The 21,174-nt window shown below is 41.9% G+C and overlaps 1 protein-coding gene across 4 annotated transcripts in view; it reads right to left on the bottom strand.

Moving 5' to 3' along the window:
* Nucleotides 1-21,174, bottom strand: part of C2h4orf33 (similar to human chromosome 4 open reading frame 33) — a 77,181-nt gene that overhangs the window by 12,231 nt on the left and 43,776 nt on the right. For 2 of the 4 annotated variants that reach the window (XR_015665297.1, XR_015665298.1), the window contains exon 8: nt 10,291-10,390. The gene's annotated coding sequence lies outside the window, so the exon portion shown is untranslated. Of the gene's footprint in view, nt 1-10,072; nt 10,391-21,174 lie in introns of those variants that run through there. The other 2 variants (XM_087626331.1, XM_087626313.1) reach the window with 1 other exon arrangement.

Genomic DNA, 21,174 nt, shown 5'->3' with positions numbered 1-21,174 from the left:
TTAACATATGAGATAGGACTTTGATCATTGGGCAGAGATTCCTTCAAAAGTGGTTCCTCACTCCTCTCCCCCTCCAGGTTCTCACAGCATGTCAGAAAATCCCAGGTCTGGGTAGGAGCACTTTCTGGCGGGTCTGGGACCCTCTGTGTATGGCCTCTAGGAGTCTAAGTGATGACTCAGACACCTGGCCTGGCAGAGTGCTGCTGTTATCTGCTGTTATTGAGTTGACCCTCCTAGGATGCCAGTATGGATAACTTGGTAACTTCCCCCAATGGGTAATTCGATGTCTTCGAACGTAACTCCTGATTCTGCATTGGGATGTTTTCTGGAAAAATTCAAAACTCTAAAACTAACGCCTCACCTTAGGACTTCAAATTGATACACCTATGCAATAATGTCTGGACTTAGTACTCATAGACAGTAGTTCAAAATGGCCACATAATGTCTAGATTCCTCAATTTTATGGGATTTTCATACATACTGCCAGCAGTCTGGTAAATGGAAAAAGTCCTTTATGTTCAAGCATTCATCTACCTTTGGTCTAACCCCTCTCTGTGTTTCGCTTCTTGTGGCATCCCACTGAGGTAACCCGTGTCCCAGGTACTGGCCGGTCAGTCCAGCAGGCCTCCCCATTGCTGTGATGCCCTACATGCAGCTGCCTGCCAAGGAGAGCACCCTCTTCAAGCATGTGCTGGTGAGCGGTGACCTACTCGACTTCTGTGTGCTTTCTTTACCTCAGAGCTTGACTTTGCATGACATATACATGGTCTCAGAGGAACATTCTTGAGCTTGAAGCTACCCCTGTGCTACCCCCATCCCTGGGGTTGGATCCTCTCACTGATCCTCTTTCTAGGACCTTTTCTCCTGGGTGACATTTTTCCTCCCTTTTTGTGAGACAGTTTCTCTCTCTGATGAAAATGCCAGCCTGGGTCTGAATAAACTGCTCTCTGGCTCAGGAGCACCAGCTCTGACTGTAGCCCCAGCACTGGTAGGGGCAATTAATAATCCCTATTCTCACCCATGGGTCTATGGGTCTTCTCTGCCTGTCCCTATTTCCTGGGATGTTTTGGTTACACTAAGCAGAAAACAATATCTCTATGTGACCAATAAACTATCACTCTCTTGCTAGCGATCCAGAGCATAGGCCTCCCACTACTCCCTTCCTCATTGCTGCTGCACTGCTGCAGCTTCTGGTTTGATGCTCTGTGAAAAGCAGGTCTGGCCCCATCTGTCTGTAAGACCTGCTTTCCCACATGCATGTACCCTACACTAGGTGGACTCTCTACAAGGTCTCGGGGCTTCTGTGCTCTGCCTGCTGTAGCAGGTGCTATAGCCGCTGGTTCACAGCAGCAGGAAAAGCAAGTCTGCTCCTGCCCCTTTCGTCCTGCCAGGGATACAGCTTGCTAAGACCCACGTGCAAGTGAGCTCTCTCTTTCTGTCCGGAACTTTGCTCCTGTGCTTAGCCCACCACAGCCTCTAGAAAATAGCTTTCACACTGTCTTTTCCAGTGTGCACACAGTGCCAACACACTAATTACTAGGATACAGGATGCTACTTAGAGCTCTTCCACACCTCACCCCCGACTGTGTGGCAGGTTAGTGCTGACCCGAAGCCAGAATCACTGTTCTGGGACTTCTGTCTGCCAGGAGGCCTGGGTCTGAGCCGTGCGTATCCATAGAACCACCCACAAGCCTCAGCTGCACACGCCTGTTCATGCACACTCACACCTCCCCTTGCTTTGAAGATTAGCCATTCCCAAACCTTGCTGTGCAAAGTGTCACAGGTTTTAAACCCGCCTGGTCATGGGCTCACACATGGCACAGTTTCCTTATTTCTTTTCTCTATTTATAAAACCTGTCAAATTTATTTAAGATTTTTCATTCCTACCCTGTCTTGACATATGAAATTTACTTCCAGAGGAACACTGGTGAGTTTGGGAGCAGGTGAAAATACATGCAGACAGATGCAACATACCCTATTGGATCTGAGGCAGTACCTGACCAATATCCCCAGTGGAATTATAATTCCACAGGTGGTATTTCAGCCAGAGATAGATTCATAACATGTCTCCTGGCCGGTCTTCACAGGGCAGCCTTAAAACCAGTGAATTTTGAAAAACTACAAGAGGTCATTTACGAAAAACAAGAAAACGCATCTCAATTTTTAGAATGCCTTACAAAATCCTTATTGCGATCCCGGCCCACAGCAGCTCTCTGCTCCCAGACCCCGTGAGAGAGAGACACCCAACCGCCTGGTCAGGTGGGCACTCCTGAGGCTGCAGAGCGGAAGAGACCACCAACACTGCTCACCCCTGCCCACATCCCTGGCCCAAGAGGAAACTGTATAAGGCCTCTGGGCTCCCGTGGGGGAGGGCCCAGGAGCAGCAGGACCCCTGCCTGAGACACCGCCGGAACCTGAAGGAAACAGACCGGATAAACAGTTCTCTGCACCCAAATCCCGTGGGAGGGAGAGCTAAACCTTCCGAGAGGCAGACAAGCCTGGGAAACCAGAAGAGACTGCTCTCTGCACACACATATCGGACGCCAGAGGAAAAAGCCAAAGACCATCTGGAACCCTGGTGCACTGAAGCTCCCGGAAGGGGCGGCACAGGTCTTCCTGGTTGCTGCCGCTGCAGAGAGGCCGTGGGCAGCACCCCCCGGGCGAACATGAGCCTCGGGACCACAGGTAAGTCCAAATTTTCTACTGCAAGAAAGCTGCCTGGTGAACTCAAGACACAGGCCCACAGGAACAGCTGAAGACCTGTAGAGAGGAAAAACTACACGCCCGAAAGCAGAACACTCTGTCCCCATAACTGACTGAAAGAGAGGAAAACAGGTCTACAGCACTCCTGACACACAGGCTTATAGGACAGTCTAGCCACTGTCAGAAATAGCAGAACAAAGTAACACTAGAGATACTCTGATGGCGAGAAGCAAGCGCAGGAACCCAAGCAACAGAAACCAAGACTACATGGCACCATCGGAGCCCAATTATCCCATCAAAACAAACATGGAATATCCAAACACACCAGAAAAGCAAGATCTAGTTTCAAAATCATTTCTGATCATGATGCTGGAGGACTTCAAGAAAGACGTGAAGAACTCCCTTAGAGAACAAGTAGAAGCCTACAGAGAGGAATCGCAAAAATGCATGAAAGAATTCCAGGAAAACATAAATAAACAAGTAGAAGCCCATAGAGAGGAGACACAAAAATCCCTGAAAGAATTCCAGGAAAACACAATCAAACAGTTGAAGGAATTAAAAATGGAAATAGAAGCAATCAAGAAAGAACACATGGTAACAACCCTGGATATAGAAAACCAAAAGAAGAGACAAGGAGCTGTGGATACAAGCTTCACCAACAGAATACAAGAGATGGAAGAGAGAATCTCAGGAGCAGAAGATTCCATAGAAATCATTGACTCAACTGTCAAAGATAATGTAAAGCGGAAAAAGCTACTGGTCCAAAACATACAGGAAGTCCAGGACTCAATGAGAAGATCAAACCTAAGGATAATAGGTATAGAAGAGAGTGAAGACTCCCAGCTCAAAGGACCAGTAAATATCTTCAACAAAATCATAGAAGAAAACTTCCCTAACCTAAAAAAAGAGATACCCATAGACATACAAGAAGCCTACAGAACTCCAAATAGATTGGACCAGAAAAGAAACACCTCCCGTCACATAATTGTCAAAACACCAAAGGCACAAAATAAAGAAAGAATATTAAAAGCAGTAAGGGAAAAAGGTCAAGTAACATATAAAGGCAGACCTATCAGAATCACACCAGACTTCTCGCCAGAAACTATGAAAGCCAGAAGATCCTGGACTGATGTCATACAGACCCTAAGAGAACACAAATGCCAGCCCAGGTTACTGTATCCAGCAAAACTCTCAATTAACATTGATGGAGAAACCAAGATATTCCATGACAAAACCAAATTTACACAATATCTTTCTACAAATCCAGCACTGCAAAGGATAATAAATGGTAAAGCCCAACATAAGGAGGCAAGCTATACCCTAGAAGAAGCAAGAAACTAATCGTCTTGGCAACAAAACAAAGAGAATGAAAGCACACAAACATAACCTCACTTCCAAATATGAATATAACGGGAAGCAATAATCACTATTCCTTAATATCTCTCAATATCAATGGCCTTAACTCCCCAATAAAAAGACATAGATTAACAAACTGGATATGCAACGAGGACCCTGCATTCTGCTGCCTACAGGAAACACACCTCAGAGACAAAGACAGACACTACCTCAGAGTGAAAGGCTGGAAAACAACTTTCCAAGCAAATGGTCAGAAGAAGCAAGCTGGAGTAGCCATTCTAATATCAAATAAAATCAATTTTCAACTAAAAGTCATCAAAAAAGATAAGGAAGGACACTTCATATTCATCAAAGGAAAAATCCACCAAGATGAACTCTCAATCCTAAATATCTATGCCCCAAATACAAGGGCACCTACATACGTAAAAGAAACCTTACTAAAGCTCAAAACACACATTGCACCTCACACAATAATAGTGGGAGATTTCAACACCCCACTCTCATCAATGGACAGATCATGGAAACAGAAATTAAACAGAGATGTAGACAGACTAAGAGAAGTCATGAGCCAAATGGACATAACGGATATTAATAGAACATTCTATCCTAAAGCAAAAGGATATACATTCTTCTCAGCTCCTCATGGTACTTTCTCCAAAATTGACCATATAATTGGTCAAAAAACGGGCCTCAACAGGTACAGAAAGATAAAAATAATCCCATGCATGCTATCGGACCACCACGGCCTTAAACTGGTCTTCAATAACAATAAGGGAAGAATGCCCACATATACGTGGAAATTGAACAATGCTCTACTCAATGATAACCTGGTCAAGGAAGAAATAAAGAAAGAAATTAAAGACTTTTTAGAATTTAATGAAAATGAAGGTACAACATACCCAAACTTATGGGACACAATGAAAGCTGTGCTAAGAGGAAAACTCATAGCGCTGAGTGCCTGCAGAAAGAAACAGGAAAGAGCATATGTCAGCAACTTGACAACACACCTAAAAGCTCGAGAACAAAAAGAAGCAAATACACCCAGGAGGAGTAGAAGGCAGGAAATAATCAAACTCAGAGCTGAAATCAACCAAGTAGAAACAAAAAGGACCATAGAAAGAATCAACAGATCCAAAAGTTGGTTCTTTGAGAAAATCAACAAGATAGATAAACCCTTAGCCAGACTAACGAGAGGACACAGAGAGTGCGTCCAAATTAACAAAATCAGAAATGAAAAGGGAGACATAACAACAGATTGAGAGGAAATTCAAAAAATCATCAGATCTTACTATAAAAACCTATATTCAACAAAACTTGAAAATCTTCAGGAAATGGACAATTTCCTAGACAGATACCAGGTATCGAAGTTAAATCAGGAACAGATAAACCAGTTAAACAACCCCATAACTCCTAAGGAAATAGAAGCAGTCATTAAAGGTCTCCCAACCAAAAAGAGCCCAGGTCCAGACGGGTTTAGTGCAGAATTCTATCAAACCTTCATAGAAGACCTCATACCAATATTCCAAACTATTCCACAAAATTGAAACAGATGGAGCACTACCGAATTCCTTCTACGAAGCCACAATTACTCTTATACCTAAACCACACAAAGACACAACAAAGAAAGAGAACTTCAGACCAATTTCCCTTATGAATATCGACGCAAAAATACTCAATAAAATTCTGGCAAACCGAATTCAAGAGCACATCAAAACAATCATCCACCATGATCAAGTAGGCTTCATCCCAGGCATGCAGGGATGGTTTAATATACGGAAAACCATCAACGTGATCCATCATATAAACAAACTGAAAGAAGAAAACCACATGATCATTTCATTAGATGCTGAGAAAACATTTGACAAAATTCAACATCCCTTCATGATAAAAGTCCTGGAAAGAATAGGAATTCAAGGCCCATACCTAAACATAGTAAAAGCCATATACCGCAAACCAGTTGCTAACATTAAACTAAATGGAGAGAAACTTGAAGCAATCCCACTAAAATCAGGGACTAGACAAGGCTGCCCACTCTCTCCCTACTTATATATAGTTCTTGAAGTTCTAGCCAGAGCAATCAGACAACAAAAGGAGATCAAGGGGATACAGATTGGAAAAGAAGAGGTCAAAATATCACTATTTGCAGACGACATGATAGTATATTTAAGTGATCCCCAAAGTTCCACCAGAGAACTACTAAAGCTGATAAACAACTTCAGCAAAGTGGCTGGGTATAAAATTAACTCAAATAAATCAGTTGCCTTCCTCTATACAAAAGAGAAACAAGCCGAGAAAGAAATTAGGGAAACGACACCCTTCATAATAGACCCAAATGATATAAAGTACCTCGGTGTGACTTTAACTAAGCAAGTAAGAGATCTGTACAATAAGAACTTCAAGACACTGAGGAAAGAAATTGAAGAAGACCTCAGAAGATGGAAAGATCTCCCATGCTCATGGATTGGCAGGATTAATATAGTAAAAATGGCCATTTTACCAAAAGCAATCTACAGATTCAATGCAATCCCCATCAAAATACCAATCCAATTCTTCAAAGAGTTAGACAGAACAATTTGCAAATTTATCTGGAATAACAAAAAACCCAGGATAGCTAAAGCTATCCTTAACAATAAAAGGACTTCAGGGGGAATCACTATCCCTGAACTCAAGCAGTATTACAGAGCAATAGTGATAAAAACTGCATGGTATTGGTACAGAGACAGACAGATAGACCAACGGAATAGAATTGAAGACCCAGAAATGAACCCACACACCTATGGTCACTTGATTTTTGACAAAGGAGCCAAAACCATCCAATGGAAAAAAGATAGCATTTTCAGCAAATGGTGCTGGTTCAACTGGAGGGCAACATGTAGAAGAATGCAGATCGATCCATCCTTATCACCCTGTACAAAGCTTAAGTCCAAGTGGATCAAGGACCTCCACATCAAACCAGACACACTAAAACTAATAGAAGAAAAACTAGGGAAGCATCTGGAACACATGGGCACTGGAAAAAATTTCCTGAACAAAACACCAATGGCTTATGCTCTAAGATCAAGAATCGACAAATGGGATCTCATAAAACTGCAAAGCTTCTGTAAGGCAAAGGACACTGTGGTTAGGACAAAACGGCAACCAACAGATTGGGAAAAGAACTTTACCAATCCTACAACAGATAGAGGCCTTATATCCAAAATATACAAAGAACTCAAGAAGTTAGACCGCAGGGAAACAAATAACCCTATTAAAAAAATGGGGTTCAGAGCTAATCAAAGAATTCACAGCTGAGGAATGCCGAATGGCTGAGAAACACCTAAAGAAATGTTCAGCATCTTTAGTCATAAGGGAAATGCAAATCAAAACAACCCTGAGATTTCACCTCACACCAGTGAGAATGGCTAAGATCAAAAACTCAGGTGACAGCAGATGCTGGCGAGGATGTGGAGAAAGAGGAACACTCCTCCATTGTTGGTGGGATTGCAGACTGGTAAAACCATTCTGGAAATCAGTCTGGAGGTTCCTCAGATAATTGGACATTGAACTGCCTGAGGATCCAGCTATACCTCTCTTGGGCATATACCCAAAAGATGCCTCAACATATAAAAGAGACACGTGCTCCACTATGTTCATCGCAGCCTGATTTATTATAGCCAGAAAATGGAAAGAACCCAGATGCCCTTCAACAGAGGAATGGATACAGAAAATGTGGTACATCTACACAATGGAATATTACTCAGCTATCAAAAACAACGAGTTTATGAAATTCGTAGGCAAATGGTTGGAACTGGAAAATATCATCCTGAGTGAGCTAACCCAATCACAGAAAGACATACATGGTATGCACTCATTGATAAGTGGCTATTAGCCCAAATGCTTGAATTACCCTAGATCCCTAGAACAAACGAAACTCAAGACGGATGATCAAAATGTGAATGCTTCACTCCTTCTTTAAATGAGGAAAAAGAATACCCTTGGCAGGGGAGGGAGAGGCAAAATTTAAAACAGAGACTGAAGGAACACCCATTCAGAGCCTGCCCCACATGTGGCCCATACATATACAGCCACCTAATTAGACAAGATGGATGAAGCAAAGAAGTGCAGACCGACAGGAGCCGGATGTAGATCGCTCCTGAGAGACACAGCCAGAATACAGCAAATACAGAGGCGAATGCCAGCAGCAAACCACTGAACTGAGAATAGGACCCCCGTTGAAGGAATCCGAGAAAGAACTGGAAGAGTTTGAAGGGGCTCGAGACCCCATATGTACAACAATGTCAAGCAACCAGAGCTTCCAGGGACTAAGCCACTACCTAAAGACTATACATGGACTGACCCTGGACTCTGACCCCATAGGTAGCAATGAATATCCTAGTAAGAGCACCAGTGGAAGGGGAAGCCCTGGTTCCTGCTAAGACTGAACCCCCAGTGAACTAGACTATGGGGGGAGGGTGGCAATGGGGGGAGGGTTGGGAGGGGAACACCCATAAGGAAGGGGAGGGGGGAGGGGGACGTTTGTCCAGAAACGGGAAAGGGAATAACACTTGAAATGTATATAAGAAATACTCAAGTTAATAAAAACAAAAAAAAAGAGAATGAAATTAAAGTAAGACAAATGCAAAAAAAAAAAAAAAATAAAGGCCTTATTGCAATACACTAATCTAGACCCTGAAAACCCAGAAGGTAAGCAACTTCTGATGACCTATTTCTTTTCCCAGAGCTACCCCAACATAAAAGACAAACTTTAAAAGGTAGAGAGGGGTCCCCTAACTCCACAGGCAGAAGTTTTGGCACTGGCCTTTAAAATGTACCATGGGACACATGAGAAGGCTGGCAGACAAAAATACCATATGCTTGCAAAAACTGTCTGACCAGCCTCAGCTATTGCCACAGACTCCTGGTCTTCTAAGGCTAAGAGACCACCAAGCTCCTGCTACAAATGTGGTCAACAAGGTCATTGGGCGAGGGCTTGCTCTAACTTCCACAAACCAAGGGGCTATGTTCTAGGTGCCATCAAGAGAGACACTGGGCTACCGATTGCCCTCAGTTACACAGGACAGGGGGATATCACATCCAGATAACTCTCCAGTACATCTCCTAGGCTTGGCTATGGATGACTGAAGGGGCAGTTCCCTGAACCTGACCACTGCCATCACCATCAGGGAGCCCTGGGTAACTATCATGGTATGTGGGAAGCCCATCTCCTTCCTCTTAGACACTGGGGCCACTTACTCAGTCCTAACAGAGTTTTGGGGACCCACTTCCCTCTCCCACTTCCCTATTGTTGGGGTAGGGGGCAACCTTACCTTCCTCACCAGACCCCACCGTTAAGCTACATTTTTAGGGGTGTACCTCTCACCCATTCCTTTTTGGTAGTGCCAACATGCCTGTCCCCTTATTGGGAAGGGATCTTCTAGCTAAGTTGGGAGCATCTATTTCCTTTGTTCCCCCCACTTGCCTAAACCCAAGCTCACTTTTTCTACTCCCTCTAGCCAGTTGACCTACTAACACAGACATGTTGCTTCCTTTCCCAGCTTCTCTGGTAGAGTCCCCAGGTCTGGGAAGTCAGAATCCCTCTGTTGCTAAACAGTCTTTCCAAATAGGATCTGGAAACTGCTTTCTCTATCTGTCTTTTTGACATGGCAAACTGTTTCAAGACCTCCGGAACATGTTCTGTAGGAACATTATGCTCCCTACACTGCATTAGAACCACAGCCCTTGAAACCTCATCTCTGCCTTATGGCACTCAGGCATGTGTTGGTACTCCTTTTCCCTGAAGTAGAAGTAGACCTTGACCCTTGGGCGAGTATTCCCTCAGTATCGACTCTCGATCCCCTCCCCATTCTGGGCTCTTGCATCTGTAGAAACTCAAGTCTGGGTAGAGATGCTTTCTGGTGAGTCACTCACTTTATGGCCTCTAGAAGATCTGAGTGATGACTTAGACATCTAGCTGGCAGGTCTCTGTGAATGCAGGCAGAATTGTGGGCCAGATAATAGAGAACAGTGAACTGGGTGCAGTTTACAGCTGTTGTATTGCTTTAGGAAGACTTGGCAGACAGAGCCTTGGAGGTGGTGGTCTCTGTTTGTCCCTAGTGCCAGGAGGCCTCCAGGAATGCAGGCAGACTTGTAGGCTTGAAAATGTAGTGCAGGATACCAAATGCTGCTCACCACTGCTGGATGTACCCCCAAGGGGTTCCAGCAAGCAAGGAATTGAGAAGGGAGAAGTCTCACCTGGATTTCCTTGCAGGCAGAATGTGCTAGAAAATGGAGCTGTCCTGGTTTTCTTGTGGTATGTTTTTCCAGATAAGACCAAGGAAAGATGGACAATGACCTGGAAGACAGTTGAAACTATTGTTATTGCATAGATGTTCCAGCACAAGGGTCACAAAGTCAAACACCTCATATAGTTTGAAATTTTTCTGGTAACTATTTATTAACAAAATGTTTAAGGAAACCAGATATTTTTATCGTTTCATGCGTGCGCGTGCGCGCGCGCACACACACACACACACACACACACACACACACACACACACTACAATCATTAGTTTTGTAATGATTTTGTCTTTCAAGTATATTATATACTTTGATCACATAAACTCCCATATTATTCCTCTCATCTCCTCATACCTCAACTGATGCTCTTCCTACCTCAAGCTTTTGCTTTGTTTTTCATGACATATGTCTATCTCTAATCTATATCTGATTCTATATAAAATCTGGGACCCACAAATGGGTGAAAACATGAGGCACTTTTTTTTTTTTATGAGCATGACTGCCCTAGTGAGGGTTAGCATTGCTGTGATGAAACATCATGACCAAAGCAACTTGGAGAGGAAAGAGTTTATTTGGCTTACACTTGCATATCATTGTTTACTCTTGAAGGATATCAGGCCAGGAACTACAAGGCAGGAACATGGAAGCAGGAACTGATGCAGAGGTTATGGTAGGGTGCTGCCTACTGGCTTTTGTTAAATGGCTTTGCACAGCCTGCTTTCTTTTAGGACTCAAAGGCCCCAGGGATGGTACTACACACAATGATCTGGGCCCTCTCCTAATTAATCAATAATTTTTAAAATGCCTTATAGTCTGATCTTGTGGAGTCATTTTCTCAATTGAGGCTCCCTCTTCTCTGATGACTCTAGCTTCTGTCAAGTTAACACAAAACTAGTCAGCACAATCATGTATTTAATATGATATCTCCAATAGCATCTATTTTTTCAGAAAATTACATATTTCACTATTCTTTGTTGTGGAATAAAACATAATATATAATCACAGTTTCATTAACCATTCATCTGTTAATGGTCATGAAGCTGATTCTATAACTTGATGATTGTGCATACGCATTGTAATGTTTATTGCAACAAAAAAACATACACATGTGCAAGTATCTTTGATATGTTTACTTACAGTCCTTTGTGTATATACCCAGGACCAGAAATGGGGTGCCTATAAGGTGCCTAAGTTCTGCTCTTAGTTTATATGACAGAGCTCTGCACTGATTTTTATAGAGACTGGACTAATTTACTTTCTTACCAGCAGTATATAAGGGTTTCATTTTCCCAACATCCTTACCAAACACTTATTAGTTCGTTCCTTGCAGACAACCACTCTGACTAAAATAAGATAAAATATCAACATGGTCTTAACTAAAATTTTCATATTATGTGCATTTTTCTATCTTTATTAAAAAGTTGTGCTTCATAATTTGAGGACTGTTCATTGACTCATCACCGGCTCATTTATTGATTGGGTTGTGTGGCATTGTGGTATTTCCTTTTTTTTCTTTTTCTGTTATTTTAGTTCTTTATACATTATAGATACTACTTTTCTATGAAAAGTACAGGTAAACTTTTTCTCATTCTGTGGGATATCACATCATTTGACTGTTTTCTTTGTATTGCACATGTTTTTTTTACCTTTATGCAACCTCATTTGTCATAACGTGGGTTTTATTTCTTGAACCACTGCAGTCTTTTTAAAAAGTCTTTGCCTATATTTTGAAGTCCTTCCTGGCTATTATACTTCAACAGTTTCAGAAGTTCAACTCTAATTTTAAAGTTTTTGACACACATTTTTTACAACTTTTTAAAATTATTAACTTGATTATTTCTTATTTACATTTTGAATGTCATTCCCTTTCCCGGTTGCCAGGCCAACATCCCGATAATCCCTCCTCCTCCCCTTCTATATGGGTGTTGCCCTCCCCATCCTACCCCATTACCACCCTCCCACCAACAATCACGTTCACTGGGGATTCAGTCTTAGCAGGACCAAAAGCTTCCCCTTCCACTGGTGATCTTACTAGGATATTCATTGCTACTTATGAGGTTAGAGTCCAGGGTCAGTCCATGTATAGTCTTTGGGTAGTGGCTTAGTCCCTGGAAGCTCTGGTTGCTTGGCATTGTTGTTTCTATGGGGTCTCGAGCCCCTTCAAACTGTTCCAGTCCTTTCTCTGATTCCTTCAACGGGGGTTCCGTTCTCAGTTCAGTGGTTTAATGATGGCATTCACCTATGTATTTGCTGTATTCTGGCTGTGTCTCTCAGGAGAGATCTACATCTGGCTCCTGTCGGCCTGCACTTATTTGCTTCATCTATCTTGGCCTGCACTACTTTGCTTCATCCATCTTGTCTAATTGAGTGGCTGTATATGTATGGGCCACATGTGGAACAGGCTCTGAATGGGTGTTCCTTCTGCCTATATTTTAATCTTTGCCTCCCTATTCCCTGCCAAGGGTATTCTTGTTCCCCTTTTAAAGAAGGAGTGAAGCATTCGCATTTTGATCATCCATCTTGAGTTTCATGTGTTCTGTGCATCTAGGGTAATTCAAGCATTTGGGCTAATAGCCACTTACCAATGAGTGCATACCATGTGTGTTTTTCTGTGATTGGGTTACCTCAATCAGGATGATATTTTCCAGTTCTCTCCATTTGCCTATGAATTTCATAAAGTCATTGTTTTTGATAGCTGAGTAATATTCCATTGTGTAGATGTACCACATTTTCTGTATCCATTCCTCTGTTGAAGGGGATCTGGGTTCATTCTAGCTTCTGGCTATTATAAATAAGGCTGCTATGAACACAGTGGAGCACGGGTCTTTGTTATATGTTGGGGCATCTTTTGGGTATATGCCCAAGAGAGGTATAGCTGGATCCTCAGGTAGTTCAATGTCCAATTTTCTGAGGAACCGTCAGACTGATTTCCAGAATGGTTGTACCAGTCTGCAATCCCACCAAAAATGGAGGAGTGTTCCTCTTTTTCCACATCCTCGCCAGCATTTGCTGTCCCTGAGTTTCTGATCTTAGCCATTCTCACTGGTGTGAGGTGAAATCTCAGGGTTGTTTTGATTTGCATTTCCCTGATGACTAAAGATGTTGAACATTTCTTTAGATGTTTATCAGCCATTTGGCATTTGTCTGCTGTGAATTCTTTGTTTAGCTCTGAACCCCATTTTTTAATAGGGTTATTTGTCTCCCTGTGGTCTGACTTCTTGAGTTCTTTGTATATTTTGGATATAAGCCATCTATCTGTTGTAAAGATCTTTTCCTAATCTGTTGGTTGCCATTTTTTCCTAACCACAGTTTCCTTTGCTTATGAGATCCCATTTGTCGATTCTTGATGTTAGAATTGGTGTTTTGTTCAGGAAATTTTCTCCAGTGCCCATGTGTTCGAGATGTTTCCCCACTTTTTCTTCTATTAGTTTGAGTGTATCTGGTTTGATGTGGAGGTCCTTGATCCACTTGGACTTAAGCTTTGTATAGGGTGATAAGCATGGATCGATCTGCGTTCTTCTACATGTTGACCTCCAGTTGGACCAGCACCATTTGCTGAAAATGCTGTCTTTTTTCCATTTGATGGTTTTGGCTCCTTTGTCAAAAATCAAGTACCCATAGGTGTGTGGGTTCATTTCTGGGTCTTCAATTCTGTTCCATTGGTCTATCTGTCTGTCTCTGTACAACTACCATGCAGTTTTTATCACTATTGCTCTGTAATACTGCTTGAGTTCAGGGATAGTGATTCCCCCTGAAGTCCTTTTATTGTTGAGGATAGTTTTAGCTATCCTGGGTTTTTTGTTATTCCAGATGAATGTGCAAATTGTTCTGTCTAACTCTTTGAAGAATTGGATTGGTATTTTGATGGGGATTGCATTGAATCTGTAGATCGCTTTTGGTAGAATGGCCATTTTTACTATATTAATCCTGCCAATCCATGAGTATGGGAGATCTTTCCATCTACTGAGGTCTTCTTCAATTTCTTTCTTCAAAGTCTTGAAATTCTTATTGTACAAATCTTTTACTTGCTTAGTTAAAGTCACACCGAGGTTCTTTATATTATTTGGGTCTATAATGAAGGGTGTCATTTCCCTAATTTCGTTCTCAGCTTGATTCTCTTTTGTGTAGAGGAAGGCTACTGATTTATTGGAGTTAATTTTATACCCAGCCACGTTACTGAAGTTGTTTATCAGCTTTAGTAGTTCTCTGGTGGAATTTTGGGGTCACTTAAATATACTATCATATCATCTACAAATAGTAATATTTTGACTTCTTCTTTTCCGATCTGTATCACCTTGATCTCCTTTTCTTGTCTGATTGCTCTGGCTAGAACTTCAAGAACTATATTGAATAAGTAGGGAGAGAGTGGGCAGCCTTGTCTAGTCCCTGATTTTAGTGGGATTGCTTCAAGTTTCTCTCCATTTAGTATAATGGTAGCAACTGGTTTGGTGTATATGGCTTTTACTATGTTTAGGTATGGGCCTTGAATTCCTATTCTTTCCAAGACTTTTATTATGAAGGGGTGTTGAATTTTGTCAAATGCTTTCTCAGCATCTAATGAAATGATCATGTGATTTTTTTCTTTCAGTTTGTTTATATAATGGATCACGTTGATGGTTTTCCGTATATTAAACCATCCTTGCATGCCTGGGATGAAGCCTACTTGATCATGGTGGATGATTGTTTTGATGTGCTCTTGAATTCGGTTTGCCAGAATTTTATTGAGTATTTTTGCGTCGATATTCATAAGGGAAATTGGTCTGAAGCTCTCTTTCTTTGTTGGGTCTTTGTGTGGTTTAGGTATAAGAGTAATTGTGGCTTCATAGAAGGAATTCGGTAGTGCTCCATCTGTTTCAATTTTGTGGAATGATTTGGATAATATTAGTATGAGGTCTTCTATGAAGGTCTGATACACTTCTGCACTAAACCCGTCTGGACCTGGGCTGTTTTTGAATGGGATGCCTTTAATGACTGCTTCTATTTCCTTAGGAGTTATGGGGTTGTTTAACTGGTTTATCTGTTTCTGATTTAACTTCGGTACCTGGTATCTGTCTAGGAAATTGTCCATTTCCTGAAGATTTTCAAGTTTTGTTGAATATAGGTTTTTATAGTAAGATCTGATGATTTTTTAATTTCCTCTGAATCTGTAGTTATGTCTCCCTTTTCATTTCTGATTTTGTTAATTTGGACACAGTCTCTGTGTCCTCGAGTTAGTCTGGCTAAGGGTTTATCTATCTTGTTGATTTTCTCAAAGAACCAACTTTTGGTTCTGTTGATTCTTTCTATGGTCCTTTTTGTTTCTACTTGGTTGATTTCAGCTCTGAGTTTGATTATTTCCTGCCTTCTACTCCTCCTGGGTGTATTTGCTTCTTTTTGTTCTAGAACTTTTAGGTGTGCTGTCAAGCTGCTGACATATGCTCTTTCCTGTTTCTTTCTGCAGGCACTCAGCGCTATGAGTTTTCCTCTAGGCACAGCTTTCATTGTGTCCCATAAGTTTGGGTATGTTGTACCTTCATTTTCATTAAATTCTAAAAAGTCTTTAATTTCTTTCTTTATTTCTTCCTTGACCAGGTTATCATTGAGTAGAGCATTGTTCAATTTCCACGTACATGTGGGCATTCTTCCCTTATTGTTATTGAAGACCAGTTTTAGGCTGTGGTGGTTCGGTAGCACGCATGGGATTATTTCTATCTTTCTGTACTTGTTGAGGCCCGTTTTTTTGACCAATTATATGGTCAATTTTGGAGAAAGTACCATGAGGAGCTGAGAAGAAGGTATATCCTTTTGCTTTAGGATAGACTGTTCTATAAATATCTGTTAAGTCCATTTGGCTCATGACTTCTCTTCGTCTGTCTACGTCTCTGTTGAATTTCTGTTTCCATGACCTGTCCATTGATGTGAGTGGGGTGTTGAAATCTCCCACTATTATTGTGTGAGGTGCAATGTGTGTTTTGAGCTTTAGTAAGGTTTCTTTTACATATGTAGGTGCCCTTGTATTTGGGGCATAGATATTTAGGATTGAGAGTTCATCTTGGTGGATTTTCCCTTTCTTGAATATGAAGTGTCCTTCCTTATCTTTTTTGGTGACTTTTAGTTGAAAATTGATTTTATTTGATATTAGAATGGCTACTTCTTCCGACCATTTGCTTGGAAATTTGTTTTCCAGCCTTTCACTCTTAGGGAGTGTCTGTCTTTGTCTCTGAGGTGTGTTTCCTGTAGGCAGCAGAATGCAGGGTCCTCCTTGCATATCCAGTTTGTTAATCTATGTCTTTTTATTGGGAAGTTGAGGCCATTGGTGTTGAGAGATATCAAGTAATAATGATTATTGCTTCCTGTTATATTCATATTTGGATATGAGGTTATGTTTGTGTGCTTTTCTTCTCTTTGTTTTGTTGCCAAGACGATTAGTTTCTTGCTTCTTCTAGGGTGTAGCTTGCCTCCTTATGTTGGGCTTTACCATTTATTCTCCTTTGTAGTACTGGATTTGCAGAAAGATATTGTGTAAATTTGGTTTTGTCATGGAATATCTTGGTTTCTCCATCTATGTTAATTGAGAGTTTTGCAGGATACAGTAACCTGGTCTGGCATTTGTGTTCTCTTAGGGTCTGTATGACATCTGTCCAGGATCTTCTGGCTTTCATAGTTTCTGGCGAAAAGTCTGGTGTGATTCTGATAGGTCTGCCTTTATATGTTACTTGACCTTTTTCCCTTGCTGCTTTTAATATTCTTTCTTTATTTTGTGCATTTGGTGTTTTGACTATTATGTGACTGGAGGTGTTTCTTTTCTGGTCCAATCTATTTGGAGTTCTGTAGGCTTCTTGTATGCCTATGGGTATCTCTTTTTTTAGGTTTGGAAAGTTTTCTTCTATGATTTTGTTGAAAATATTTACTGGTCCTTTGAGCTGGGAGTCTTCAATCTCTTCTATACCTATTATCTTTAGGTTTGATCTTCTCATTGAGTCCTGGATTTCCTGTATGTTTTGGACCAGTAGCTTTTTCCGCTTTATATTATCTTTGACAGTTGTGTCAATGGTTTCTATGGAATCTTCTGCTCCTGAGATTCTCTCTTCCATCTCTTGTATTCTGTTGGTGAAGCTCGTATCTACAGCTCCTTGTCTCTTCTTTTGGTTTTCTATATCCAGGGTTGTTTCCATGTGTTCTTTCTTGATTGCTTCTATTTCCATTTTTAATTCCTTCAACTATTCGATTGTGTTTTCCTGGAATTCTTTCAGGGATTTTTGTGACTCCTATCTATGGGCTTCTACTTGTTTATTTATCTTTTCCTGGAATTCTTTCAGGGATTTTTGTGACTCCTATCTATGGGCTTCTACTTGTTTATTTATGTTTTCCTGGAATTCTTTCAGGGATTTTTGCGATTCCCCTCTGTAGGCTTCTACTTGTTCTCTAAGGGAGTTCTTCATGTCTTTCTTGAAGTCCTCCAGCATTATGATCAAATATGATTTTGAAACTAGATCTTGCTTTTCTGGTGTGTTTGGATATTCCGTGTTTGCTTTGGTGGGAGAATTGGGCTCCGATGATGCCATGTAGTCTTGGTTTCTGTTGCTTGGGTTCCTGCGCTTGCCTCTCACCATCAGATTATCTCTAGTGTTACTTTGTTCTGCTATTTCTGACAGTGGCTAGACTGTCCTATAAGCCTGTGTGTCAGGAGTGCTGTAGACCTGTTTTCCTGTTTTCTTTCAGCCAGTTATGGGGTCAGAGTGTTCTGCTTTCGGGCGTGTAGTTTTTCCTATCTACAGGTCTTCAGCTGTTCCTGTGGGCCTGTGTCTGGAGTTCACCAGGCAGCTCACTTGCAGCAGAAAAGTTGGTCTTGCCTGTGGTCCCGAGGCTCAAGTTTGCTCATGGGGTGTTTTCCTCTGGCGTCAGAGATATGTGCAGAATGCAGTCTCTTCTGGTTTCCCAGGCATGTCTACCTCTTTGTAGGTTTAGCTCTCCCTCCCAGGGTATTTGGGTGCAGAGAACTGTTTATCAGGTCTGTCCCTTCTGGTTCCGGCGGTGTCTCAGGCGCAGGGGTCCTGCCGCTCCTGGGCCCTCTCCCACGGGAACCCAGAGGCCTTATACAGTTTCCTCTTGGGCCAGGGATGTGGGCAGGGGTGGGCAGTGTTGGTGGTCTCTTCTGCTCTGCAGCCTCAGGAGTGCCCACCTGACCAGGCGATGAGGTCTCTCTCCCACAGGGTTTGGGAGCAGAGAGCTGCTGCAGGCAGGGATCCGCGGGTTTGGGACTCCCGGTAACCACCGGAAGTGCCCGGTCGTAGAGGAATTTTGCCTCTGTGTGTCCTGAGTTCACCAGGCAGGTTTCTTGCAGCAGAAAAGTTGGTCTTACCTGTGGTCCCGAGGCTCAAGTTTGCTCCTGGGGTGCTGCCTAGGAGCTCTCCGCGGCAGCAGCAACCAGGAAGATCTGCGCCGCCCTTTCCGGGAGCTTGGTTAGGAGCATTTTTACCGTTTGTATTTAGACTGTTGGGTCAATATTTTCCACACCTAGGATTCTGTCATCTATCTCTTGTATTCTGTTGATAATGGTGTAAGTCCTGATCTCTTTCCTAGGTTTTTCATCTCCAGGGTTGCATCCCTTTGTGATTTATTATTTCTATTTCTACCTGTAAATCGTGGATGGTTTTGTTCAATGCCTTCACCTGTTTGATTGTGTTTTCTTTATTTCTTTAAGGTATTTATATGTTTCCTCTTTAAGGGCTTCTACCTGTTTACTTGTGTTCTCTTGGATTTCTATAAGGAAGTTATGTGTTTGCTCTTTCAGAACTTCTCCCTGTATACTTGTGTTCTCCTGGATTTCTTTGAGGGGGTTATATCCTTCTTAAGGTTCTCAATCATCTTCACAAGATGGGATTTTATGTCAGAGTCTCTCTCTCTCTCTCTCTCTCTCTCTCTCTCTATCTATCTATCTATCTATCTATCTACCTATCTTTATTAACTTGAGTATTTCTTATTTACATTTCAATTGTTATTCCCCTTCCTGGTTTCCAGGCCAACATCTCCCTAACCCCTCCCCCTCCAGAGTCTCTTTTTTTTAATTGGCTATTTTTTATTTGTATTTCAAGTGTTATCCCCTTTTCTGGTTTCCTATCCATAAACCCCCTATCCCATCTGCCATTCCGCTTCTAAGAGGGTGTTCCCTCACCCATCCACCCACCCCTTCCTGGACCTCTGCCCTCACATTCCCCTACAATGGAGGGTCCAGCTTTGGCAGGACCAAGGGGTTCTCCTCCCATTGTTACCCAACAAGGCCATCCTCTGTTACATATGAAGTTGGAGCCATGGGTCAGTCCATGTGTACTCTCTGTATGGTGGTTTAGTCCCTGTGAGATCTGGTAGATTGGTATTGTTGTTTTATGGGGGTGCAAGCCCCCACAGTCCTTCAAATCTTTCTCTAACTCCTTCAATGGGGACCCTATTCTCAGGTCAATAGTTGGCTATGAGCAACTGCATCTGTATTTGTCATGCTCTGGCAGAGTCTCTCAAGAGACAGACATGTCAGGGTTCTGTCAGAATGCACTTCTTGGCATCAGCAATATTGTCTGGGTTTGGTGGCTATATATATATATAATGGCTAGTTCCCCAGGTAGGGACATCTGTGGTTGGCCTTTCCTTAAGTCTCTGCTCCAAACTTTGTCTCTGTATGTCCTCCTATGAATAATTTTGTTCCCCCTTCTAAGAAGGACTAAAGCATCCACACTTTGGTCATCCATCTCCTTCACTTCGTATGGTGTGTGGATTGGATCTGGGGTAATTCAAACTTTTGGACTAATATCCACTTCTCAGTGAATATGTATTTTTTTTTGTGATTGGGTTACCACACTCAGAATGATAATTTCTAGTTCTATCCATTTGCCTATGAATTTCATGAAGTCTTTGTTTTTGATAGCTGAGTAGTACTCCATTCTGTAGATGTACCACATTTTCTGTATTCATTCCTCTGCTAAAGGGCATCTGGGACCTTCCCAGCTCCTGGCTATTATAAACGAGGCTACTATGAACATAGTGGAGCATGTGTCCTTGTTGTATGTTAGAGAATCATTTGAGTATATGGCCAGGAGGGGTATAGCTGGGCCCTCAGGTAGTACCGTGTCCAATTTTCTCAGGAACCTCCAGACTGATTTCCAGGGTGGTTGTACAGGCTTACAATCCCACCAAAAATAGAGGATTGTTCCTCTTTCTCCACATCCTATTGTCACCTAAGATTTTATCTTAGCCATTCTGACTGGTGTGAGGTAGAATCTCAGGGTTGTTTTGATTTGCATTTCCCTGATGACTAAGGATGTTGAACATTTCTTTAGGTACTTCTCAGTCATTCGATATTCCTTAGCTGAGAATACTTTGTTTAGCTCTGTACCCCATTTTAAAAGGGTTATTTGATTCTCTGGAGTCTAACTTCTTGAGTTCTTTGTATATTTTGGATATGCCCTCTATTGGATGTAGGATTGCTAAAGAGCTTTTCCCAATCAGTTGGTTGCCCTTTTGTCCTGATGACAGTGTCCTTTGCCTTACAAAATCCTGCAATTTTATGAAGTCCCATTTGTCAATTCTTAATCTTAGAGCATAAGCCACTGGTGTTCTCTTCAGGAAATTTTCCTCGGTGCCCATGTGTTCAAGGTTCTTCCCCATTCTTTCTTCTATTAGTTTGAGTGTATAGGGTTTTATGTGGAGATCCTTGATCCAATTCGATTTGATCTTTGTACAGGGTGATAAGAATGGATCAATTTGCATTCTTCTACATGCTGATACCCAGGTGAATCAGCACCATTTGTTGAAAATGCTATCTTTTTATCCACTGGATGGTTTTAGCTCTTTTGACAAAGATCAAGC

Source organism: Rattus norvegicus, chromosome 2, assembly GCF_021556685.1.
Source record: "Rattus norvegicus strain SHRSP/BbbUtx chromosome 2, alternate assembly SHRSP_T2T, whole genome shotgun sequence".
In the NCBI taxonomy this organism is placed as follows: Eukaryota; Metazoa; Chordata; class Mammalia; order Rodentia; family Muridae; genus Rattus; species Rattus norvegicus.
This window is presented reverse-complemented; position numbering and strand designations above follow the sequence as displayed.